The sequence below is a fragment of the Lissotriton vulgaris genome, chromosome 9, assembly GCF_964263255.1.
Source record: "Lissotriton vulgaris chromosome 9, aLisVul1.2, whole genome shotgun sequence".
Taxonomy (NCBI): domain Eukaryota; kingdom Metazoa; phylum Chordata; class Amphibia; order Caudata; family Salamandridae; genus Lissotriton; species Lissotriton vulgaris.
The window spans coordinates 522,458,568-522,485,351 of record NC_141697.1 but is presented as its reverse complement, the minus strand read 5'-3'; positions in this window follow the sequence as shown (position 1 = coordinate 522,485,351).

Below are 26,784 nucleotides of genomic sequence, written 5' to 3'. Positions count from 1 at the left end.
TGGCCTCACTGAGTCAGATATGGTGCATGAGTCTGCAAAATGGAAGAAAGGGGCCAGCAATGTAGGACTAAGGATAGAAGCAAATGTTTTAAGAAAATTAACTGTAAAGCCATCATGGCCCAGGTCCTTATGTGGTATTAGAGATTTGTTAGCTGCATCAAGTTCTTTGGAGTAACAGGGGAGCTAAGGACCATCTTCTCTTGGTCAGGGATAGTAGGTAGGGGTGTATTTATTAGATAAGCCCTACAGTTCTTCGCAGGTGTGTTGGAGTCGTCTTTATAAAGTGATTTATAGAAGTCTCTGAGGATGTCTAAGATTCTTTAGAGGTGCGTATGGGTGACATTCGTTTTATCTTTGACTGAATAAAAACCTTTGTGGTTCTGTTTGTGTTTTAAATAAGACGCCAACATTTTTCTGGCTTTGTATACTTGCACAGTTTTAGGCTTTTATACTTATTAATCCAGATGACCGGTCTTCCACTCAGGATTCTGTTGTATTCATATTTTTTATTGGTTCGGGTGGCATGTAGTTTGGTCGTCCAGACTGGGAACATGAGCAGCCTCTAAAGTTCGAATCTCCTTATTAGGGATTTGTTTATTTTATGGTTTAAATCTTTTTATTAATTTGAGAATTGAGAACAACAGCAACCACCTACATCCAAAGGCTGGTGGGGAAATAATAAGTTGTTATGGAACAAATCGAATGAGAAAGGGCAAAAGAAAACAGACAGAGAAGTCTTAGAAAATTATAAATAGAAGTAGATACTCGATAGCTTAAGTAAATAGCATCACTAGATGGTATCTGGATTAATGCGTTGTCACCCTATACATCAACAGCAGACAGATTATGCATTTGCCTGAACAGAGTGAGTGAGGCAAAGGAGCCGCAAGTACATCAGGCAAGTTAGTTCAATAAATGTGGTTGCTAAAAAAGTTTATAGTGGAGCCCCATGTTTTGTCAAAATGTGGTAGCGTGTGTGTAACACTCGCTGTCAGTTTCTCCATACTGACAATCTCCTAAAATGTATGCAACCGATCTAGTCTAGTCTGGACATTTTCAGAACCCCAGCAGGACTGCAGGATCTGGTTGGCAACCCCCAGAGCCAAAGTGATAGCCCACCCCCGGCAAGATCTTAAAGGTTAGGTCAATGCATTCAGCAGTCCCAGTAATATGTAGCTAGGTAACCTGGACAATTCTGTGTCATAGGTGTTGCTAATATCTGACAGAACAGGCACCAAAAATTGCTGAATCTTAGGGCATTGCCACAGCAGGTGTGTAAATGTGCCCTCCTGAACGTAGAGACACCAGCACTGAGAGTCCCCCCTGGCTTCTCGCGGGCCCTCTGACCGGGGTATAGTGCTAATAATAGGCTATTTTGAGAGACATTTCCTTGCCTGCAGTGCTGCATGAAGAAGCCCTTGCTCTGTGAACAATATCCTGCCATTCATTAAGGGAAAATTCACGCTTACATTCCGACTCCCACATACGCTGCACTGGGGATTCTGGTGTGTTTTAGCGGTGTGAGGAGGAAGGAGTATATATCAGAGAGCAAGTTCTTGTCTTATTGGCAGGTGATAAATCATTTATCTAAATCTGTCAGTGGGCGTCCAACTTGTCGGCAGATGTGGGTTTGCGAGACCCAGTGCCTCAGGGCGATATATTGCCAGTAAGCCATAACCAGAGCGGAGTTGGACAAAGTTCATCCCCCCATCAGCGTCAAAGAGGTCTCCAATTCTTTTACAGTTATCCTCTTGCCACTTAATATAACTATCACCTTGCATTGCCTGTGGGAAGTCTGGGTGATCTGTGAATGGAGTCATGGTTGATGTGCATGTGAAGAAATGTCGTGCTTCTTGTACCCTGTCCCACACTGCCACTAGGGCCCTGGTGACTAGTGAAATATACACCCCATCAGACCAGTATTTTTAGGTAGCCAGGGTCCCTTCCAGATATGGATCCCGGCGACAACACGGTCAATAAAGCACCAATGTTTCTCAGAGTTGGATCTATACGGGCACTCTTCTCACCCCATATAAGATGTTGCAATTTAGCCAGAACTGATGTGGGGATTGTAACAGTAAAGTTTGCATATCATATAAAATACAGGGGATTAAGGTAATTATATCCGCTGTTAATCTACCTAGCCAGGATAGCGCATGTCTTTTCCATGTCGAGAGTTCTTCCGTAGCAGTGGCAAGGATGGTGGAAAAGTTCTCCTGGGATGTTCACTCTGTCGTAAGGAAAATCTGGAGTCCCAGATAAGTTCAAGTTCAAGTTCGAACATTTGTATAGCGCACTACTCACCCAGAGGGTCTCAAGGCGCTGGGGGAAGGGGTTCAATATTTGTCGAATAGCCAGGTTTTGAGTTCTTTTCTGAAGGAGATGTGGTTCTGAGTAAGGCGGAGGTGGGTGGGGAGAGAGTTCCATGTCTTGGCAGCCAGGAAGGAGAAGGATCTGCCACCCATGGTGGATTTCCGGATGCGCGGGATTGCAGCGAGGGCTTGATTGGACGATCTTAGTTGGCGGGTGGGTTTGTAGAAGGACAGTCGAGTGTTGAGGCATTCGGGCCCTAGGTTGTAGAGGGCTTTGTGTGCGTGGGTGAGAAGGCGGAAAGTAATTCTTTTGTTGACAGGTAGCCAGTGGAGGTCTTTTAGATGTCCGGAGATGTGATCTTGGCGAGGAAAGACTAATATGAGTCTTGCTGACGCGTTTTGGATGCGCTGGAGTTTTTTCTGTAGTTTTGCTGAGATTCCGGTGTATAGTGTTTTACCATAATCCAGTCGACTCGTGACCAAAGCGTGGGTGACAGTCTTTCTTGTCTCGAGGGGGATCCAGCGGAAGATCTTTTTGAGAATGCGAAGTACGTTGAAGCAGGAGGACGAGACGGCGTTGACTTGTCTGGACATCGAGAGAGAGGAGTCTAGGATGAAGCCAAGGTCACGTGCATGGTCTGTGGTGCGGGTGCTGCGCCCAGAGTGGAAGGCCACCAAGAGTCGTCCCAGGCTGAGGGGGAACATCCTAGGATGAGCACCTCCGTTTTGTCTGAGTTGAGTTTGAGGCAGCTATGTTTCATCCATTCGGCTACATTTTTCATGCCTTCGTGAAGGTTGGTTTTGGCGGTGTTGGGGTCTTTGGTGAGGGAAAGGATTAGCTGGGTGTCGTCGGCGTAAGAGATGATGTTAAGGTTGTGTTGACGCGCGATGGAGGCGAGAGGGCTCATGTAGACATTGAAGAGGGTGGGACTGAGTGATGATCCTTGTGGTACGCCTCAGATGACTTCGGTGGCCTTTGAGTAGAATGGTGGAAGTCTGACTCTTTGAGTTCTTCCAGCGCGGAATGAGATGATCCAGTCCAGGGCTTTTCCTTGTATGCCGATGTTGCTGAGGCGATGTATGAGGGTACTGTGGCAGACTGTGTCGAAAGCGGCGGATAGGTCGAGTAGGATGAGGGCCACTGTATCTCCGTTGTCCGGAGTGTTCGGATGTCGTCGGTCGCTGCAATGAGGGCGGTTTCGGTGCTGTGTTTGGCTCGAAACCCGGATTGGGATGGATCATGGGAGTTGTTGGATTCGAGGAAGGCAGCGAGTTGGCTGTTGACGGCTTTCTCGATGACTTTGGCCGGGAAAGGGAGGAGGGAAATGGGTCGGTAGTTTTTAAGTTCAGAAGGGTCTGCTGTGGGTTTCTTCAGAAGGGCGCTGAGTTCGGCGTGTTTCCAGCTTTCTGGAAAGGAGGCAGAGTTGAGCAAGCAGTTGATGACATCACGGAGGTGGGGTGCGATGACGGAGTCAGCTTTGTTGGAGATGTGGTGGGGGCAGGGGTCGGTGGGCGAGCCAGAGTGGATTGAGTTCATCAGGCGAATTGTGTCTTCAGTGGTGATTGAGTTCCAGGCGCTGAGGTTGTTAGTTGGCGGCGTAGGATCTGAGGGGGGTGGGGAGGGTAGATCGCTGGGAGTATTCTCGAAGCTGTTGTGGATGTCGGCAATTTTGTAGTAGAAGAAGGAGGATAACGCGTCGCAGAGGTCTTGGGAGGGAGTGATGTCGTTGGATGCTGCCGTGGGGTTGGTGAATTCTTTAACGATGTTGAAGAGTTCCTTGCTGTTATGAGAGTTGTTGTCGAGACGATCCTTGAGAGCTGATTTCTTGGCGGATCGAATCAGTTGGTGGTGTTTGCGGGTGGCTGACTTGAGGGAGGCCATGTTGTCGGAGGTTGGGTTTTTTCTCCATATCTTTTCCAGGGTGCGGCATAACTTCTTGGATTTTTTAAGTTCGTCATTGAACCAGGGAGCATTTTTGCTGGCTGATTTCATCTGGTGCTTTTTCAGGGGTGCTATTTCGTCAGCACTGTGGGTAATCCATTGCCTGAGGTTGATGGCCGCTTGGTTTGGGTCCATTGAGATGGTGGGAGGGTTTTGGTTGAGTGATGTGAGGAGTTGGTCGGAGGTGATTTTGTTCCAGTTTCTCCGAGGGATAGGCTGTGGACGGTTAAGGGTCAGGGTGGTTTTGTAGCTGAAGTGAACACAGCTGTGATCTGTCCAGTGGAGAGCAGTAGTGCGATCGAAGGAGATATGCTTGCTGGAGGTGAAGATGGGGTTGAGCGTATGTCCGGCTACATGGGTGGGGGTGTCCACAAGTTGTTTGAGTCCGAGATTGGCCAGGTTGTCCAGAAGGGTGGTGGTGTTGCTGTCGTGTTTGTTTTCAAGGTGGTAGTTGAGGTCTCCTAGTAGAATGTAGTTCTCGGAGGCGAGGGCGTGAGGGCTGACGAAGTCCGTGATGTCATCGCTGAATTGAGAACGGGTACCTGGAGGCCTGTAGATGAGGGTGCCTCTAAGTGTGGTCCTGGGGTCGGTGTGGATCTGAAAGTGGAGATGTTCGGCGGTTGCAAGATTGTCGTCGGAGATGGTTGTGATTTTGATGGTGTTTCTGTGGACGATGGTGATGCCTCCACCTGTTTGATTGGTGCGGTCTTTTCGGATAATCTTGTATGTGTCCGGTATGGCTATGGCGATGTCGGGTGCTGATGATGTGTTCATCCATGTTTCTGTAAGGAAGGCGATGTCCGGTGACGCAGTGTCGAGAAGGTCCCAGACTTCCGTTGCGTGTCTGTGTACTGAGCGGGTGTTGAGCAGGATGCACTTCAGGCGGTTAGAGTCAGGGCTGTATATGGAGGACGTGGGTTTGGTGAGGGTCCTAGAACAGTTGAACTTGCAAGAGAGGCAGGCGAATGGGCCGTGGGTACGTCCTGGTGTGGCTTCGCAGCATTGTGGAGTGCGTCCGGGATTGAGGGCGAGAAGAGTTGCGGCATCATATGTGATTCTAGTGGGCTGGGTACGGTGGGGACCAGGGGGTCTGGCGCTGGGCGCGGTCCAGGCGCGGACGGGCGAAGACGGGCTTACCTTTGGCGCACCTTCGGCGCGACTGGGGCGCGATCGCAGCGTGTGGACGCTGGGCGTAGGTCCATCTGTCATAAATGGAATTAGGAGGGGGGCGGAGCGGGGGAGGGGCCACAGGGAGGTGTGCTCGGGGTGGAGGGGCCGGCTGGCAGGCACAACAACAAACAAAATGTCCGCTAATCTCAACACAGGCACCACGATATCTGCAGAAGCAGGAATTGAATCTGCAATGTGGGCAGAGGCGCAGATACTCTTGGAAGCAGGCAGAGTCAGCAGCTGTTACTAGCGCAGCAGGCAATTTAATATATTACTCGCGCTACCGGAAAAGCAGTCACTCGCGCGATGTGGGCTGATAGTAAAGCTTAAGCAGCGCTACTAGAATGCTAAACACAAACACTGGTGGCAATATCTCCTCAAGCGCTACAATACCCAGTTTCCAGGGAGCCTGGGGAGCGACCGATGCTGCACGAGTCAGGCTGGTCACAACGGTGCTACAGGCGGGTCAGCTCTCTAATATCCGTGGGGGGGAGGGGCCGCAGGGAGGTGTGCTCGGGGTGGAGGGGCGGGCTGGCAGGCACAACAACAAAAAAATGTCCGCTAATCTCAACACAGGCACCACGATATCAGCAGAAGCAGGAATTGAATCTGCAATGTGGGCAGAGGCGCAGATACTCTTGGAAGCAGGCAGAGTCAGCAGCTGTTACTAGCGCAGCAGGCAATTTAATATATTACTCGCGCTACCGGAAAAGCAGTCACTCGCGCGATGTGGGCTGATAGTAAAGCTTAAGCAGCGTTACTAGAATGCTAAACACAAACACTGGTGGCAATATCTCCTCAAGCGCTACAATACCCAGTTTCCAGGGAGCCTGGGGAGCGACCGATGCTGCACGAGTCAGGCTGGTCACAGCGGTGCTACAGGCGGGTCAGCTCTCTAATATCCGTGGGGGGGAGGGGCCGCAGGGAGGTGTGCTCGGGGTGGAGGGGCGGGCTGGCAGGCACAACAACAAACAAAATGTCCTCTAATCTCAACACAGGCACCACGATATCGGCAGAAGCAGGAATTGAATCTGCAATGTGGGCAGAGGCGCAGATACTCTTGGAAGAAGGCAGAGTCAGCAGCTGTTACTAGCGCAGCAGGCAATTTAATATATTACTCGCGCTACCGGAAAAGCAGTCACTCGCGCGATGTGGGCTGATAGTAAAGCTTAAGCAGCGCTACTAGAATGCTAAACACAAACACTGGTGGCAATATCTCCTCAAGCGCTACCATACCCAGTTTCCAGGGAGCCTGGGGAGCGACCGATGCTGCACGAGTCAGGCTGGTATGTACTCAAACCATTGATCACCGAGGCAAAGTGAACATAGTTGCAGTCATATCTAGCCCTGAGGATCGTCAGACTAAGGTGCCTGCTTTTTCTTTAGGTTGATCTTAAAACCGGACAGTGGGCCAAAATCTTCCATTTCACACAAAAGGCAATGGCTTTGAGGACGTCCAAGTGTACGGAAGGAAAGGTATCAGAAGCCAGATTTTCTTTCATGCCGTTTAGTATGGTTGTTCGGATAGTGTCTCTGGACGTAGCATCCCTAACCGACTTGTAATGGAATCTCCAAATTTTACAAGGAATTCTTGCAATGTAATCGGTGAGAGATATGGTAATAGCAGAGTGATCAGAGACTAGTCTCAATCGTTTGTCTTTCTGGTCTATTAGATGTATGCGGGCTTTAGAAATCAGCAAGCAGTTAGTCCTGGAATAGGAATTGTGCGGGTTGAAGAAGAAGGTAAAATCCCTAGTGCCAGGGTGCTGTAATCTCCAGGTGTCATGGAGACTAAATCTAGAGCGCAGTTTGAGGATCGATTTGTGTGACTTCGATGGTTGTGGAGGTGATCTGGATTGTCTGTCAATGGTCACATCTATGGGGGGATCAAGGTCACTTCTCATGATAATGAGACTGCCGGAAGGGACCTGGCTTTAAGGATGGATCAAGGAGTCCCAGAATTCGGGATCATCTCAGTTTGGGCCGTACACATTAATGACTTGAAAGGAGTTGGATTTTAGACAGAATTCATCTTCCCTTATTGTCTGTTACATGTGATTTGATGGATAATCCTAGGTTTTTAGTGAGCAAGATAACCACCCCTCCATTTTATTGTTGGCAAGGGAGCAGAGAACGTCACTAAACCCGATCCTCCCAAACGTTGTCATTTCTTTATGGGTGACTTTTGTTTCCTGTAATATTATTGCATTGACTTTGAGTCTATGAAGGTAGTTTTCAATTTTCTTATGTTTAACTGGGTGGTTAAGCCCCCTAACATTTAGGGAGACTAATTTTAGATTTACATTTAGGGGATTGTTAGTCATGTTGTAAAAGTAGGCGATCGGGTACATGCTGTATAAATGGAGGATGTAGAATGTGTCCCTGGAGAGGGTAGACAGATCGGTTCCATGTTTAGATATTGATAACAAAAATATAGTTAACAAAAATATCGATGTAAAAATATCGATTACAAAAATATCAACTCCCTATACTTAAACAGGTAAGAACCATAATATAGACTCAAAAATATTGATGTAAAAAATATAGATGTAAAAAATATCAACTTTAAAAAATAACAACTTAAATTAAATTAATTAAATAATATTAATATTATTAGCAAAATTAATTAAATTAGATTTATATTTTAACTAATTATAACAAACAAACTTAATTGAATGAATATAAACACAAAATATGTGTACATATACATATATTTACTTAAATACATTTTATTAACGATTATCTTTCTTTAATGTATAAACTTTATTAAATATATACAAATAAAATTAACACATATATATATCATTTTAAATAAAATAAAATATTCTATATTTAATTAAGACATTCAACTATTTAAAAAAAATACATACATTTAATAACAAAATAAAAACATTAGTAGTTAAAACATTGGACAGCGGAGGGGTAAACATTACTATTCCCACTCCAATGAGTGCAACAGTAGGGAAAGCATTGGATAGCAGGAGGGTAAAAATTACTATTCCCACTCCAGTGAGTGCAACAGTAGGGAAAGCATTGGATAGCGTAGGGGTAAAAATTACAACTCCCACTCCAGTGTGTGCAACAGTAGGGAAAGCGCTGGATAGCGGAAGGGGTAAAAATTACTATTGCCTCTCCAGAGAGTGCAACAGTAGGGAAAGCGTTGCATAGCGGAGGGGTAAAAGTTACTATTCCCACTCCAGAGAGTGCAACAGTAGGGACAGCGTTGGATAGCGTAGGGGTAAAAATTACTATTCCCACTCCAGAGAGTGCAACAGTAGGGAAAGCATTGGATAGCGTAGGGGTTAAAATTACTATTCCCACTCTAGATAGTGCAACAGTAGGGAAAGCGTTGGATAGCGTAGGGGTAAAAATTACTATTCCCACTCCAGAGAGTGCAACAGTGGGGAAAGCGTTGGATAGCGTAGGGGTAAAAATTGCTATTTCCACTCCAGTGAGTGCAACAGTAGGGAAAGCGCTTGATCCCAAAACAATAAAAAACAAAACTATCAACATTTTTATTAAATTTAATTTCCAATATAAACATAATTAATATATAAACTTAAATATATTATTGTTAAAAAATAATAAATTACACATTATTTAACACTATATTATCCACAACACACACCTAAAATTAATTACACAATTACATTTCATATTTACTAATTAATTAATGTAAATCAATGTATTATTATTTATTAATTATTCAACAAAAAATTAATTACTTACCAGCTTTCACACCATATACACATATAAACACCACAACACACACCTAAAATTAATTACACAATTACAGTTAATAATTACTAATTAATTAATGGTAATTCATTTTAAAAGTATTTAAAAATTAATCAATAAAAAAATCATTACTTACCCCCCTTCCCACCATTTACACATATAAACACCACAACACACACTTAAAATTAATTAAACAATTAACATAATTAATTATTAATTTGCTAATTAAAATTAATTAACAACCAATTATTAAACTATTATTAATAAATTAAAACATTAATTAATCAATTAATTTTATATAATTAAATTACTTCCCACCCTATTCCCCTAAAACCCACAACCCGCTACGGAACTAATAACGCAAAATTAAACTTAAAATAAATTAATAACTAGTAAAATTCTAAAACATATAATAAAATGACAAACAATTCTCATTAACCCCTCCCATGCTCGTGACGGAAGCGTTCCATCACGAGCCTCGGGTGGGCTGTGCTGGTGACGGAACGGTTCAGTCACTGCCCTCTCGCCGCTCCTGCGCGGCGCGAATTCCGCGCCTGCACTAACGTTCTGAAGCGCGGGCGGCGCCGTGGCCGAACCGTTCCGTCACAAGCACAGCTCGCCCGTGTGCCGTGACAGAGCGGTTCCGGCACAGGACCGCTGTGCGGCCCCCCACCCCCTTAGCACTGCGGCGGAATAGCCGCCGCAGTGAAGGGGTTAAAAACACTAAAATACATAACATTATTAATAAAACGATATTTTTGTAAACTATATTTTTGTAAACGATATTTATTACAACTATATTTTTGTAATCGATATTACTTACCTGTCAGTCGATATTCTTGTCAACTATATTTCTGCGGCGATATTAATGTCCCACGATATTTCTCCGTCGATTTTCCTGTTCTGCACCAGACAGATCGAACTATAACCATGAATTTGACGAACGGTCATAGAACAAAACTTCAATATCAGTATTGTCAAACATACAACAAGGTTCCTCCTGCGTTTTATGTTCTCTAACTCGCTTTCTGCAAGGTCCTGGTAGTGATCTGCCTTTTCTGGATATCCCTGGTTGAGAGGGCCGTTTTGTCCTTTAGCATTGTGGCAGTGTGTGATCCAACTGTCAGAAAGGAGTCACATTTCCTCGATGGTTTCACTATACCTCATGGTCGGTTACCATCTTATGGTCAGGCAGAGCCGGGGAGGTCCTCCGAGGAAAACTTTAAGCACGCAAGACCCTGGACCAAATACTCATAGGGTGCTGGATGTTGGGCATCAGACAATCGCTTGAGGATTGAAGGGGATGTACAAAGAGGCTTACTTGAGTGGTGTGTCCCAGGTCGTCCCCACATTTGCACTGGTCTAGTCTGTGACAGCGCCCATTTTGCCAGACATTACTTCCTCAGCACTTGAAGACCGGCCATTGAGGATAAAAAGTGCCAATAATTCAGCTGAAGACTATGCTTCCTGGGTGCTTGCAGTGTTCCGATGCATGGATCTGCCATTGCTTTTGCATGGGTGAGGCTGCAGAATGTATTAGGCTGACAATGCTGACTGCGGTGGCGGTAGCAGTGCAGTTAAGCTGCCATAACGCCGCACTGTCCAACCCATGTCTGAATAGTCATTTTTTAAATTGCGCACCATGTGATCACTTACTAGAGCACACTTGTTTGCAGAATAAATTTACTTATTTTCTGCACTATGTTTAATTGTTGGGCCTTCCCCTTCGCTGCTCATGACGAGCTCAGCTCGTCATGCAGTACACTGGTCGTGTGCTTATGACGAGCTGAACTCGTCATGAACAAATGGCACCAGGGATTTTCCAGCACAGGAAGGGAAAACCTCTAGCAGCCATTAAATTAGTTCACTGATTTTCGTAAGTACCTTAACTGTCCGTATTTTCTGCGGGTGTCACACTGAGCAACCCTTGTGCTTTGTTGTAATATGTCATGAGTAGTAGGGCTACTAAAATATAGTCTTGCTAGAGGGCTGCAGTAGACAAAATATGGAAACATCTGGCAGGGTATTATCAAACCTGAGCCACTGTGGTTAGTTTTTATTCTTCAAACTCTTTATTGAATATTATTATTATTATTATTATTATTGGACATTTATTAAGCGCCTGGTTACGCCACTGGCGTGTCCCCGCGCTATGACAAGTGGAGTGACTGTCCCCCTCTTCCCAACCAAGCTATCTACTGAAAAAGATGTGTTTTGAGTTTTTTCCTAAACTGGATTTCGGAGGGTTCAAGCCGAAGTTCCAGTGGCAGATTATTCCAGCACTTGGGAGCAAGGTGTCTGAAGGATCTGCCTCCCATACGAGCTTTAGATATTCTTGGAACTTTTAACAGCCCGGTCTGCGAGGACCGGAGACTGCGTGTGGGCTCGTAATAGGCTGCCAGGCTCTGGAGCGGAAGAGGTGCCTTGCCGTTCAGAATACGATGGCAAGTGGCAAGGGCCTTAAACTTCACTCTCCTCTCGATGGGGAGCCAGTGGAGCGCTCGCAAGGCTGGCTTGGCAGATGACCTCCTGGGGAGTCTGAGGACCAACCGCGCTGCCGCGTTTTGAAGAACCTGCAGGCGGCCGATGACCCTGCCTGTGGCCCCCAAATAGAGCAGATTCCCATAATCAAGTCGGGAGGTGACCAAGGCATGCACCAGCGTCTGACGAGCAGAGATGGGAAGCAGGTCTAAGACTTTCCTGAGGGCTCTCAGAACACTGAAGCATACCCCTGCCACCCAACCGACATGTGGGCCAAAGGTGAGGTCCTTATCGAGCCACACGCCCAGGTTCCTGGCCTCACGGCAGGGAGCGGGGACTTCCCCCAGACAAGGTGGCCACCACGCCGACGACCACGCCGACGGTGCACCCCCCACCACGAGCACCTCGGTCTTGCTCCCGTTCAACTTTAAACAGTTGGCAGACATCCAGGCAGCAAGGTCTTTCATGCAGTTCCTGAAGATGTCTGCCGCAAGACCGGGCGCGCGCGATAGGGAGATGACCAACTGCGTGTCATCGGCGTAGGACACCAGGCGGAGGCCATGACCCTCCACAATGGCCGCCAGGGGGGAGACGTAGATGTTGAATAGAGTTGGGCTCAGGGACGAACCCTGAGGTACGCCCTGGCCCAGCTCAATCTCCCTGGAATAGCACTCACCCAGTCTGACTTGAAAGCACCTCTCAGAGAGGAAGGACTTGATCCAGCCAAGCGCAGCTCCTGTCACCCCACCTCCATTCAGACACTGTAGCAAGGTGGAATGTGCTACAGTGTCGAATGCTGCGCTTAAGTCGAGAAGGATCAATGCCATCGTCTGGCCCTCGTCTACTCCCTGTCTGAGTGCTTCTACCGCCACGAGGAGAGCAGACTCCGTCGAATGACGGGGACGGAAGCCAAATTGCGAGTCGTGGAGTAGCGAAGCCGTCTCCACGAACTGCATGAGCTGTATGTTGGCTATTTGTTCCGCCACCTTCGCCATGTAGGGAAGGAGGGAAATAGGACGGAGGTTGTCCAGCTTTTCAAAGCTAACGTTGGCCTTTTTTTGCAGGGGAAGTACCACCGCCTGTTTCCAGGCCTTCGGGACCACCTGAGACTCAAAGGAGGTATCCAGCAGCTGACGCACATAGGGCTCTAGCACTGGCAAGCTGTCCTTGAGCCGGCTGGGGGTGGTCGGATCTCTGGGGGAACCGGATTTGATGGATCCACAAATGCGGAGAAGCTCCGTAGTGGAAGGAGTGACGAACATGGTTAGCCGATGTTCCCCTTCCCTTCTTGGGAGTTCCAAAGGGCCAAGGCCGCTGTCAGTCCTTTGGGGGAAGGAGTTGTATATGTTGGAGACCTTGGTTGCAAAGTACTCCGCAATACGATTACAACCCTCCGTGGTGCAAAGTTTCTTCGGCGCTGCGGCGGATTTTCCTATTGCAATGGATTTGTAGATAGAGAAAAGCTCCTTGGTGGACTGCTTAGCTTCCTCAATTTTATTGCAATAGTACGATGATTTGGCCTTCCTAATCAACATGTGATAGGCACGTCTGCAATCAGTGTAAACAGTTTTGGCCTGCATGGAGTATGCAATCCTCCATTGCCTTTCAGCACGTTTACATGCAGCTTTGGCCGTTCGCAAATCCTCATTGTAACAAGGCGCCGACCGTTGTATTCGGCCGCCTGATTTCGCCATACTCAGAGGTGCCACCTGATTCAGGGCTTCCAGGATACGCTGGTCCAGGTTGGAATTAATTTCATCAGCCCCGTCGCCCCCAGGATGACCTTTCTCGGTAAGTGCCAGGTTGAATTTGGCCTGGGAGAACGCTGACCATCTGCGCCTCGGATGTTTATCAGCGGGAGGGTCATTGGGGCGAAGTCCCTGTATTTCGATGGTAAAGGGGACGAGGAAATGATCGGACCATGCGATGGGAATCGGGGCTTGGGCGTCCACTTGACTCCAGTTAGCAAAAACTGGGTCCAGAAGGTGACCCAGCTTATGGGTGGGTTGCAGTACCTTCTGCTCAAATTGTAAGCTAGCCATCGTGTGGCATAGCTCGCTCGCCACTCTGTCCGAGGGGGTATCTAGATGTAAGTTAAGATCCCCTAGGACCAGATATTTGTCTGAGCGTAGAGCGGCTTCTGTGACACCTTCCACTAACTTTTCAACAAAGGCTGTAGAAGAGCCTGGAGGACGGTAAATTAACAAGCCTTTCAAGGTGAAGCAGCCATTAATAGAAATGGAGAAGGCGCCGGCCTCACTGTCGTCGATCATAGTGCGATCCAGCTGACATTGATAATCTTGCCGCACAACAATGGCTATGCTGCCCCCTCTCCCACGTGGTCTATCTAGCCTTTGTAGGCAATAGCCTTCAGGGATGGCCTCAATGATCTCCGGCATGGAATCTTGGTCAATAGTAATAAGGAATTAACGAGAGGTTTGCAAATAGTAGAAGATGAGGTTAGAAAAAGTGTGGGTGCGTTTTGAGTCTCGAAACAGACATTAAGGTCAATGGACCACCACTCCCAGACGTTTTCAGCCCCCACACAAGAAGAGTGAAATTCAGGTATTGTACTATTTAGAGCATTTTTAGCATCCACAAGAGATTTTTTACATGCCACGTTTCTTCTGGTTTTGCAAGTGCTTAGTAGAGAGTGATAAAGGCTTCTCCGACTGAGGTCTGTCTGAAAGTGGGCAAGTCATCAATCAGTCCAACAAGGGCAGTCAGCACAGTACTCGTGCACAGGCCAAATTACACAACGAATGGACACAAATGCAGAGATACTGGGGGCAACGATACTGTGAGGATATGATCTGTTCTCCCTAGTTCTCGCAGATCCTCAGGATTCCAGTGCTTAATTTGTAACATAATGAGTGCAGGTGCCCAAAACACTGCTCAAAAGACAGTGGCCGGTTCTATTTCACGTCCTCGTGACTAATACCAAGGCTACATACTCCGGCATCCACTGAATGCCTCCTAAATCCACTGCCAGACACTCCCTGCCCCTTTATCTCACGCTTGCAGGCTCCAGCTTTCTGCCTTGTTGATGGTTTTTTCCGTCTTCTCTTCCTTCTTTGCCGTTTGTGTGTTTTCCCCTCTCTTGCTCTGGGAATGTCTGATAAGTAAAAAACATAAGTGCTGGTTGTCCTCAAGTCAAGTCAAGTCAAGTCATAACATTTATATAGCGCACTACATACCCGGAGGGTTTCAAGGCGCTTGGGAAGGGGAGGAGGATTATTTGTCAAATATCCATGTTTTAAGCTGCTTTCTGAACGCTAGGTGATTCTGGGTGAGGCGAAGGTAAGCGGGGAGTGAATTCCATGTTTTGGCAGCTAGGTATGAGAAGGATCTGCCTCCCATGGTGGTCTTGTTAATGCGAGGTACAGTGGCGAAGGCTTGGCTGGAAGAGCGAAGTTGGCGGGAGGGGGTGTAGAAGGATAGTCGAGAGTTGAGGCAGTCTGATCCGATGTCGTAGAGTGATTTGTGTGCGTGGGTAAGCAGTCGGAAAGTAATCCTCTTATTGACGGGTAGCCAGTGGAGGTCTTTGAGGTGACCAGAGATGTGTTCGTTGCGTGGGATGTCTAATATGAGCCTGGCTGAGGCGTTTTGGATTCGTTGTAGTTTCTTCTGGAGTTTAGCGGTGGTACCTGCGTAGAGGGTGTTTCCGTAGTCCAGTCGGCTCGTGACTAGAGCGTGGGTGACTGTTTTCCTTGTTTCGGAGGGGATCCAGCGAAATGTTTTTCTGAGCATGCGAAGGATGTTAAAGCAGGAAGAGGATACGGCGCTGACTTGTCTGTTCATTGAGAGTGAGGAATCCAGGATGACGCCAAGGTTCCGTGCGTGGTCTGTCGGGATGGGTGCATTTCCGAGGGATTCCGGCCACCAGGAGTCGTCCCATGCAGAGGGGGATTTACCTAAGATGAGGACTTCTGTTTTGTCTGAGTTCAGTTTCAGACGGCTTTGTTTCATCCATTCGGCGACTTCTTTCATTCCTTCGTGTAGGTTAGTTTTGGCGGTGCTGGGGTCCTTGGTGAGAGATAGGATCAGTTGAGTGTCATCCGCGTAGGAGATGATGTTGAGGTTGTGTTGGCGGGCGATGGCCGCGAGGGGGCTCATGTATACGTTGAAGAGGGTGGGACTGAGTGAGGATCCTTGCGGTACGCCGCAGATGATTTCAGAGGCCTCGGACTTGAATGGTGGGAGGCGGACTCTCTGGGTTCTTCCGGTGAGGAACGAGGTGATCCATTTGAGTGCTTTTCCTTGTATTCCGATGTTGCTGAGGCGTTGTAAAAGGGTGCTGTGGCAGACTGTGTCGAAGGCTGCAGAGAGGTCAAGGAGGATGAGGGCGACTGTGTCTCCATTGTCCAGTAGAGTTCGAATGTCGTCTGTTGCTGCGATGAGGGCGGTCTCAGTGCTGTGTTTGGCTCGGAAGCCAGATTGTGAGGGGTCGAGTGATTTGTTGGCTTCGAGGAAGGCGGCGAGCTGGTTGTTGACAGCTTTCTCGATGACTTTGGCCGGGAATGGAAGAAGCGAGATGGGGCGGTAGTTTTTGAGTTCGGTGGGGTCTGCTGTTGGTTTTTTCAGAAGGGCGGTGAGTTCAGCGTGTTTCCAGTCTTCTGGGAAGGTAGCGGAGTTGAAGGAACAGTTGATGACGCCTCGGAGGTGTGGAGCTATGACGGAGTCTGCTTTGTTGAAGATGTGGTGAGGGCATGGGTCTGTGGGGGATCCAGAGTGGATGGAATTCATCAGGCGGATGGTGTCCTCAGTGGAGATTGGGTTCCAGGCGTTAAGGGTGTTAACGGGGGGAAGATGGTCAGCTGATGGTAGGGTGGGTTGGCTTCCGGGTTGGTTGTCAAAGCTGTTGTGGATGTCAGCAATCTTGTTGTGGAAAAAAGAGGCTAGGGAATCGCAGAGGGTTTGAGAGGGGGTGATGTCGTTGGAATTGGCCGAGGGGTTGGAAAATTCCTTGACGATGTTGAAAAGTTCCTTGCTGTTGTGGGCGTTGATGTCAAGTCGATCCTTGAATGCTGTTTTCTTGGTTTTTCGGATCAGTTGGTGGTGAGTACGAATGGCGCTTTTGAAGGTGTCCTTGTTGGTGGTGGATGGGTCTTTTTTCCAGGCCTTTTCAAGGGAGCGGCACAATTTCTTGGACTTCTTGAGGTCATCGTTGAACCATGAGGCCTTCTTGATGCCAAGTTTGTGTTGACGTTTTTTCAGTGGTGCTAAGGTGTCGGCGGTGTTGGATAACCAAAGGGTGAGGTTGGAGGCGGCTTCGTTGGCGTTAGAGGAGAGGGCTGGGGAGGTTTGAAGGAGCGATGTGGAGATCTGCTTCGTGGTGATTTTGTTCCAGTTTCTTTGTAGAGTTGGTTGGAGGTGGTTGATGGGTTTCGGCTTGTTGTAGGTGAAGTGAACGCAGCTGTGGTCAGTCCAGAGGAGATCCGTAGTGTGCCCCGAATGGACCTCACCGGCAAACACCGGGTCAAATGAAGCCCTGAGTCGGATCATCATAACCTCTTTTTGACACAGGAGCATACAGGAGAGTGGGTGATTTAGAGCAAGATGGCGGGGCCCGTGACTCAAATCCTCATGTGTTTAACCAACAGTCGTAGTTAATAGAACTGTACGTAAAGCTCTATTCAATATGCTTTGTGCTAATATGGAGTGCTTATTAACTGAGCACGGTACTCGTAATATGATCTAGCTCCCATCCATAGGACACCAGGGGGCTTATTTACAAGCCCCGTGCGCCGCCTGCACCTCACTTTTTCCCAAATTAAAAGTGACGCACAAGCAGCGCAAGGGGCTTGTAAATAAGCCCCCTGCAATGGTTATGGAACAACTCCGAAACACCAGGGGCCTCATTTATGAAAAGTAACGCATCGCTGCGTGAAAAGAGCGATGCGTCACTTTTCATTGTGCCCTCCTTGCGACATATTTACATTATAGTCTTTGATTGAATTAACTTAACTATGAAACTGAGTCGAATACAGGTAACTTAATTGTCCTGAACAAAATTAATTCCAATTAATTTAAAAAAACATTCAAACACTTATAACTGATTAAACATGACAATACTTAACAATGAGACAAAAAATAAATAGACATGTGTATAGGCAAAAAAGTGAATTTTATCAAAATTAGGTCACAAAGGGAAATATACAATGCAAAAGAAAGTATGCAAAACAGGAATACAGGATATATGTCTGAAGATAAATCAAGATCTCTGTAAAGCCTGTTGACGGCCTATCCAAAATAAAGATTAGAAGAATTTCCTTTTGGATAAGGCTGAGAGTCGACGTTTCGGTCTTTATGGGCAACTCTTCAAGACCATCATCAGGACAGTAGATAGTAAAAATTGTAACTCCCTATTTCAAGAAGAAAAGGTTCGCTTTTGAAGCTTTATTGGTCAAATCTTGTCCTCTCTTACATGGGGGTCGCAAGGAAATGTATAGATCAATCTTTAAGTGAATTTAGAGTAGCTAATAAGGCTCTCTTCATTAAGCTCACTCCTCGCACAAATGTCAAAGGGGGCACAGTCAATGTTGCGTTCGACAAGAACCAATCTGTTTAAAGCATCCGCGTGCAAGGAAAGTATCCGTCGTTATTCCGCAAGCATTTCTTTCCTACTGCTTGCGGAATAACGACGGATACTTTCCTTGCACGCGGACGTCGACTCTCAGCCTTATCCAAAAGGAAATTCTTCTAATCTTTATTTTGGATAGGTGGTCAACAGGCCTTACAGAGATCTTGATTTATTTTCAGACATATATCCTGTATTCCTGTTTTGCATACTTTCTTTTGCATTGTATATTTCCCTTTGTGACCTAATTTTGATAAAATTCACTTTTTTGCCTATACACATGTCTATTTATTTTTTGTCTCATTGTTAAGTATTGTCATGTTTAATCAGTTATAAGTGTTTGAATGTTTTTTTAAATTAATTGGAATTAATTTTGTTCAGGACAATTAAGTTACCTGTATTCGACTCAGTTTCATAGTTAAGTTAATTCAATCAAAGACAACAAACTCCTTTGGAGGCAATATTACCCATTCTACTTTATTTTTACCCAAGCCCCCAAAGGTTTACTGGGTTGCTCACTTTATTTACCTTATTTACATTATGACGCATCATTGCACAAGGAGTTACAGATACGTCAGTATTTCTGATGTATCTGTAAGCGCAAATGTGACGTATTGCTGGAGTGAGTCACAAAACTGACGCAACTCCAGCAATGCGTCCTTTCACATGGGCCAAGCCCCATGTGGAAGGGCCTGCGTCAGTCTTACGCCTGCTGTGAGGCAGGCACAAGATTTTGACGCAACAGCGTCCTAGAAGTGACGCAGTGAAATCTCATAGATTTCACTGCGTAACTTCTACGACCCTTTCTTGCGTCAATACCCCCCCTTGCATACATTATACCTGGCGCAGGTATAATGTGGCGCAGGGATTTACAAAGTGACGCATCTACCTAGATGCGTCACTTTGTAAATATGGCGCAACAAGGTGCATTTTTTACGCCACTGGTGCGTCACAAAAAATGACGCACCAGCGGCGTAAAAGTGACGCAAGGGCTCATAAAGGAGGCCCCTGGGCTTTGTGAATGACTGGAAGGCATACACGGTACATTTGTGAACTTTGTTGTAGATGTACATATACGATCAAATTTACTTTTGTGGTTAGGGCTTTGTATTTTTATCAGTCGATATTTAGACTGACATACCTGGGGGCTTGCCCATAAATGTCATTTATTTACAACCTTATGTAATTTGATATCTTTTGGGAGCCTGAAACAAATGTTACAGAGTGTTTGAGTGTCTTTACTCCTTGCCCGGGCAATCCACATGAGGCAGGTAATTCTATTTCAGGCACAGCTGGCAGCGTGGCAGAGGATGCCTGGCATCGAGCCAAGGCACAGCAAAACCTGCTTTGCTGGCTCAGGACAGCTTCAGGGCTAACTGGGAATCTAAGATTTGCTGAATGGATAAATCTGCAGCATATGCTGTGTAATTGCCTTTTATTCCATATAATGCTTTCCACCACAACAACTGATTTACCATTGAGCTAGAAACGAGAACATTAAAATTAGTTCACAATGATAAAATAGCAAATATTGGTAGGTATCTTCTATATGACCCAGACCTGCAGTCTTTTGAAGGTAGCTTAACATATTTCTTTCCTACTGCTTTGAAAGGTAACCCATATATCATACTTAACCCCAAAATTTGCCTTTCATAAGGAAATCTTTCAACTGTATTTGATGCATTTTGAATTCCACTATGTTATGCTTTGTTTCTCAAACTAGCCTATAATTTAGATAAGGCCTAAAGGCTGTTCTACCACAATTGTACTTTGAAATTTTGAGTACAAGAATGTTATGGCACCTTAACATCATGGACAATGTATCGAGGATAACATATACATATAGGGAAGAATATATTTACTACTCTTAACTCCACACCTATGTACCTTGAAGATATATATATATATATATATATATATATATATATATATATATATATATATATATATATATATATATATATATATATATATATATTGGCAAAGTACCTACATGTGGAGTTAGGTATAGAAAATCTATACATACTTACCTTTCGATATTTTATCTGGCTACGATACTAGTGTCAACGATATTCTATATTTGATATTTAGGATTCTCACCTCTACCACCCTATCAATGTATCAGTATTGACATGCAAATCCAGACTATCAAATGTTGCAATTTCTCCAGTTATGAGTAAGGCGGTTTTAAGTACGTTCATATCAGATGTCCAGAATTGACAATTTCAGTTGCTATTGCTGCACTTAAATCCGCCTCTTCTGAGTTAAACCCCATGGAATGGGGAATAACTGCACATATCTGTTTATTCTTAGCATAATTCGACAAGGAATTTCCAATTTCTTGGGGAGTGAGTCTTACATTTACCACCTACACTGAGCAGGCGTATATCAGAGCAGGGGTGCGTGCGGGCAGAGCCTGGCCCTGGGGGAAGGTGGTTTGGTGAACAGGATAATATGGCCAGGCATTGCATGCCTTAAAATGGGCTCTGGAATCAGGGCTAGGCTGCATTGCAGCCAATTCCCAAAGCGATTTTCCAAGATAGACTTTATAGTACGTAAAATCGGGATTGGTGTTTCTGTATTTGCGGGTTCTAGATTTAGGAACACCGAGTCACTCTTGCAACTAATACTATTGGGTACCACTACGTCTAAGGCCAGGATTGTCAAGGTCAGTATGTATTGGTAAGTATAGATTTACTATTCTTAATTGCATGTTGACTTACCTTGGCGATATATCTTCAAGGTATATAGAAGAGCTGAGATTGAGAATAGTAAATCTATACTTTCCTATATGTACTTACTTGACAATGTAGTGATTAATCGATATTCTGAAGTTGAATTTGTTGGTCTAAGACATTTTGTTCCACAATATTTTGACATACAGCCGTTGTATTAACATAGGTTAAGTCTGATTGCCTTGAAATATGTGAAAAAAATGTTGATAGGCTCAGAAGTTCAAATGTAACACTGCCTTTCTCCCTGTACAGTACATCCAGCTGTTGCTGAACATTGGTTAATCTTTCACTCATTCTTTGCTCTTCATTTATCTTTATCCATCAGTCTTTCCTACTTTGTATCTGTCCACTTCGTCTGACTGTCATTCTGCTGACCTACATAAGCTGAATGCATACATGCACAATGGTGCGGCCAAACAGCTCTCCTATCCTATAATCTTTTGATTATTATTTAGAAACAAACCAATATTTTTGGTTGTTGTATGTGATTGCACGCTATGTCTTCTTCGGCTTTGATACTGGGTATTAGCAGCTATCCATGACTTTTGAAGGGGGTCAGGATCTCAGATGTGGTAGAATGTTCAGCACCAGAGGGGACAGGGTACTCCGGCCCCACCAAGAGGAGCCCATTGCATATTGTGGTTTGATAGTGACAGTGCATTACCATTGCTCTCCTGCTCAACTCTGGCACATTCTATCACGCCTATTTCTTGGGGATTGCACAGGGAATTATTGGAAACCGAGCGCTCTGGGTCTGGATAAAGAAGAAGGTTAACTGCAAATCCAAAAGTCAGTACCATAAGCTGCAGCAACTCCTGGAAAGGGCTCCACAGTGGCCACAGATAAACCAAACCATCTACCCTGAACCAGCTGTTACAGAGCTAGAAGTTGAAATAGACACCTAACGCAACCCAACCAGCATTTGACAAAAATGTGCATGTGCTGACAAAGATACAACTCAACTCCTAGCTGCATGGAACCCAAAAAGGGACTCCCTGGTCTTTGCGCCAGCACTATTTATTTGTGAATGAATAGGGGAACCTTTCGTGATCTTTGCTGCCAATTCCTGCTGACACGCCTGAAAGCTCCTGAAAGCGCCAGTTACCAGAGCCCTGTCAGCGGACCTTGCCGCCTGCCTCCCACCGCCCTGCTGCTCAGTTCACATCACGAGTGGGGCCGCAGTGTGGAGAGCGGGCTAGGGGGCGGAACTACAAGCCCCAGCAGCCCTAGCGGCTCACGCGTCACCTACCAGCGCCAGGAGGTGCTTAAAAGCAGCATCACCCTGCTGTGCCTGGGGAACCTTTCGTGATCTTTGCTGCCAATTCCTGCTGACACGCCTGAAAGCTCCTGAAAGCGCCAGTTACCAGAGCCCTCTCAGCAGACCTTGCCGCCTGCCTCCTGCCGCCCTGCTGCTCAGTTCACATCACGAGTGGGGCCGCAGTGTGGAGAGCGGGCTAGGGGGACGGAACTACAAGCCCCAGCAGCCCTAGCGGCTCACGCGTCACCTACAAGCGCCAGGAGGCGCTTAAAAGCAGCATCACCCTGCTGTGCCTGGGGAACCTTTCGTGATCTTTGCTGCCAATTCCTGCTGACACGCCTGAAAGCTCCTGAAAGCGCCAGTTACCAGAGCCCTCTCAGCGGACCTTGCCGCCTGCCTCCCACCGCCCTGCTGCTCAGTTCACATCACGAGTGGGGCCGCAGTGTGGAGAGCGGGCTAGGGGGCGGAACTACAAGCCCCAGCAGCCCTAGCGGCTCACGCGTCACCTACCAGCGCCAGGAGGTGCTTAAAAGCAGCATCACCCTGCTGTGCCTGGGGAACCTTTCGTGATCTTTGCTGCCAATTCCTGCTGACACGCCTGAAAGCTCCTGAAAGCGCCAGTTACCAGAGCCCTCTCAGCAGACCTTGCCGCCTGCCTCCTGCCGCCCTGCTGCTCAGTTCACATCACGAGTGGGGCCGCAGTGTGGAGAGCGGGCTAGGGGGACGGAACTACAAGCCCCAGCAGCCCTAGCGGCTCACGCGTCACCTACAAGCGCCAGGAGGCGCTTAAAAGCAGCATCACCCTGCTGTGCCTGGGGAACCTTTCGTGATCTTTGCTGCCAATTCCTGCTGACACGCCTGAAAGCTCCTGAAAGCGCCAGTTACCAGAGCCCTCTCAGCGGACCTTGCCGCCTGCCTCCCGCCGCCCTGCTGCTCAGTTCACATCACGAGTGGGGCCGCAGTGTGGAGAGCGGGCTAGGGGGCGGAACTACAAGCCCCAGCAGCCCTAGCGGCTCACGTGTCACCTACCAGCGCCAGGAGGCGCTTAAAAGCAACATCACCTTCGCTTCGTGGGATGCGAGCGGGACGCCCGGACGAAGCCCGGACAAAGGGCGGACAGTCTTAGACAGTCCGAGACTGTCCGTGACTGGACTGGGCCAGGACCCCTGCCCATGCTGTGACAGAGGTAGACCCCTGAAGTAAGACTACATTGCCTAATTGAACCTACTGCATTAAGGGACATTACTTAATTTAGTCTCTTTTATTTCGTGCATTGATTACTCTTTGGCATCAATCCCTTTATCAATTTGTGTGATTGTATAATATGCCTAAAAAAATTGCAGCTACCGCATCCAATACCATGGATAACTATCTGGTTCAGGTGGTAACTAAAATCAACAGTGAAAGAAGGCAGTCATTAGGACTGAGCCAATCCCCCATTCTTTACCCCCCGAGTCAACACTCTGAATCGCCACCGATAGTTACACCACTGCATGCTGCCAACAGTGACGCCCCTGACACTGACCTCCATGTCAATGAAATTTTCAATCAAAGCGCACTGTTGGTGGCTGACGCAGAAACAGATGCTGAAACTGACCACGACACACAGGTGGATGTGATAATTGAGGAAGGTGCCCCCCCTATGCCTGTAACTAGGGCAGTCAGAAAGTATAGAAAAACACAGCTTAAGCGTGGGGGATTACGGTCTGGGAGAAAAAGGGTTACACCGCCACCAAAAACTAAGGATATAAGTATGGATCAGGAGGAAGATAGTGTTAGGCAAATCATGGATGATGAGCTATTTAATAGGATAGATGACATGATCGATTGTAAGATAAAGGCTATTATCAAACCGCTGGTGTGCAAAATTGACAAACTCACTGCTGAGGTAAAAAGATTGGGTGGGGTCCAGAACAAGATAGCTGAGGAGGTGGGTAGTATGACAACCCTAGTATCAAACTTAGCAGACAAAAATAACGAGCATATTGTGAGCAGGCCAGAGGGCAGTGGAAACGCCGCATTGACTATCCTCCCTGAGCCGGTACCAGAAAATACAGATAACGGGGCAGTGACAAGAGAAGACCCTTTATTAAGACCTATTGTGCCAACCACACCGTGCCCTGAAAAAGATTCTCTCCAATTTATAGTAGAGGCTTCACCTTTGGTGCTGGTGTTGGCCAATGTACCCGTCTTGCCACCTGGCCAGTCAGAATCTGTTTCATCCCTGACTAGCAAGGCACTACACTGGCTGTCAGGCAACATGCAGAAGGCTCCATGGGGGAAACAACAGTTAGCTGGGGAGATCAAGATGGCGAGGAGGGTAGCCTGGATAGGGAACAGACCAAAAAAGTTCAAAGGTGATTGTGTAGTATTGAACTTCTTTAACTCGGCTGTATTACCTAATGTCTTGTCAAACATACTTCCCCCCCCAACGCAGGAGTGGAACTATTATTCCCCTTACTCTTGAATTTTTTTATGGTGAGCAGAAAAGTGTGACACACCTAAATACTTCAAGGCCTAGGTGGAACGCATGGGCGCATAGATGGGATGCGGGTGCTTCAGTAAATGATTGGGGGATAAGCTTAGGAAATAGATTTGGGGTGGCACACCCTTATACTTAAAGGCCCAGGTGGAATACAGGGGTACATAGATGGGATGCGGGCGCTCCAGCAAATGATTGGGGGATAAGCCTAGAAAATAGATTCGGGATACTGTCAGGCCTAAATGACTGCGACTGACTCAAGAGGGGTCATAATATGGCATGTAGCATAGTATCTAATGACCTTGGAGTATGCGATTCTATAACCCAGAGAATTGCCTCTACAAATGACATTCCCATGAAAGAGATAAATAGGTTGGGAAACTGCAATATACTTGAGGATCTGGAAAGGTTGAACTGTGCTAGCCAAACTTTCAACCTTAATGTTCCTGACCCATACAACTATCAAGGGCAAGAATCACCAGAATTAGTAGCGATACATGGTAACCCACCGGCCAGTGAAATTTCGCTGCCTATAGTGGATGACGGGACCCAATGTACTCCTAGGGCTACGTATCCATCTACCTTAATGGCTTGTCCAGTAGACGCATATCTACCAATATTAGTTGCTCCCGAGAGTACTATCATGGCCTCTGGGCATATGACCTGTAATGGAACAAGGGAGGCCAGGCTAATCTCCTGGAACATTGCAGGAATAAAAAAAGAATCTGCCTGATCCAGCTTGGCACCAATATCTTGATAGCGGGGACCTCATTTTATTCCAAGAAACCTGGGGGCTAGAAAACTATTATAAAATTGGATATGGGTCCTTCTTTATCCCAGCTGTTAACATACATGGTGGCAGACCATCTGGGGGCTTGATGATCTGGGCCAGAATCACAATGGGGGTTACCTTTAAACAAATAGATTCAAACAACCCCGATATATTGATCATAGAACTAAAAAAAAACAAAGGACCCACACTTTATGTGATCAATATTTATAGCAGACCGCATAATTCATGTAAGGAGTCACCAGTAATAACGCAGTTCTGTAATATCATTTTGGAGCTTGGTCACAACCCTATGCTAATTATAGGTGGTGATTTCAATAGGAATTTTGAGCCTATATTGGGCCTGGAAGATTTCCACAGGGACGAGGATAGTGCTAACAACATTCCTTATGTTGATGCAGAGCATAAAGTAGCCTGCACAACAAGTGCCCTACAAATTTTAAGCATGACACTGGAATATAGATTACGTGCATGTAATGGGCGATTTTCCTCTGACTGTCCTACCCGGCCAACATTTGCTAGAGGGGACTGTATAAGCCATCTAGACTATATATTAGTCTCCTTGGCTTTATGGCCAATGCTAGTGGACATAAAGGTGGATAAGCGTACCGAAAGTAATCACTTTCCACTCTCTTTGTTCGCTCAAAATTCACTTTTTACTTCCTCTAGCGCAAAAGGTAGTATGGACTCTATACCCTCACATGAACCTATAGAATCCAACAATCGCAGGTGTCTGAAGTGGCCTGCGGTGTTGGGCAATGGGGGTGCTGCCAGGAAGATTTATCAACTTTGTGTTAAATGCATGACCCCATTAGCTGATGCTGATGTTGTTATTGATAATTCCTTCGTCATGGAGACCCATGGCCAGTTAATTACCGAACTTAGCATTACTCTGACAAAGGCGATAAAAAGGAAGGACCTCGGTCGCCAGTCCCCTTCACAGGAAAATCCTTGGTACAATCAAGCTTGTCGACGAGCCAAAACAGATCTGTCAAAGCCGGGAATGGGAACCAACTAGACATCGTTAGAGCTAAGAGGACACATTATAAAAAAAACTGTCCAGCTAGCCAAGATGGAATGGGACGAGAGAGTCTGGTCGGATTTACTTGAGGCCTGCAAACTAAATGATCAGACCTCCTTCTGGAGCCTTATTGCAAGAGGCACGAAAGGGGTTACAGTGGCAAAAGATAGATTTCTTGATGAAAGTACCTGGGTTAAACACTTTTCCTTGCTCTATTCTTGCAAGGGAGAAGAGGAAGACTGTGTAATAAAACAAATTAGGCTATCTCCATATGA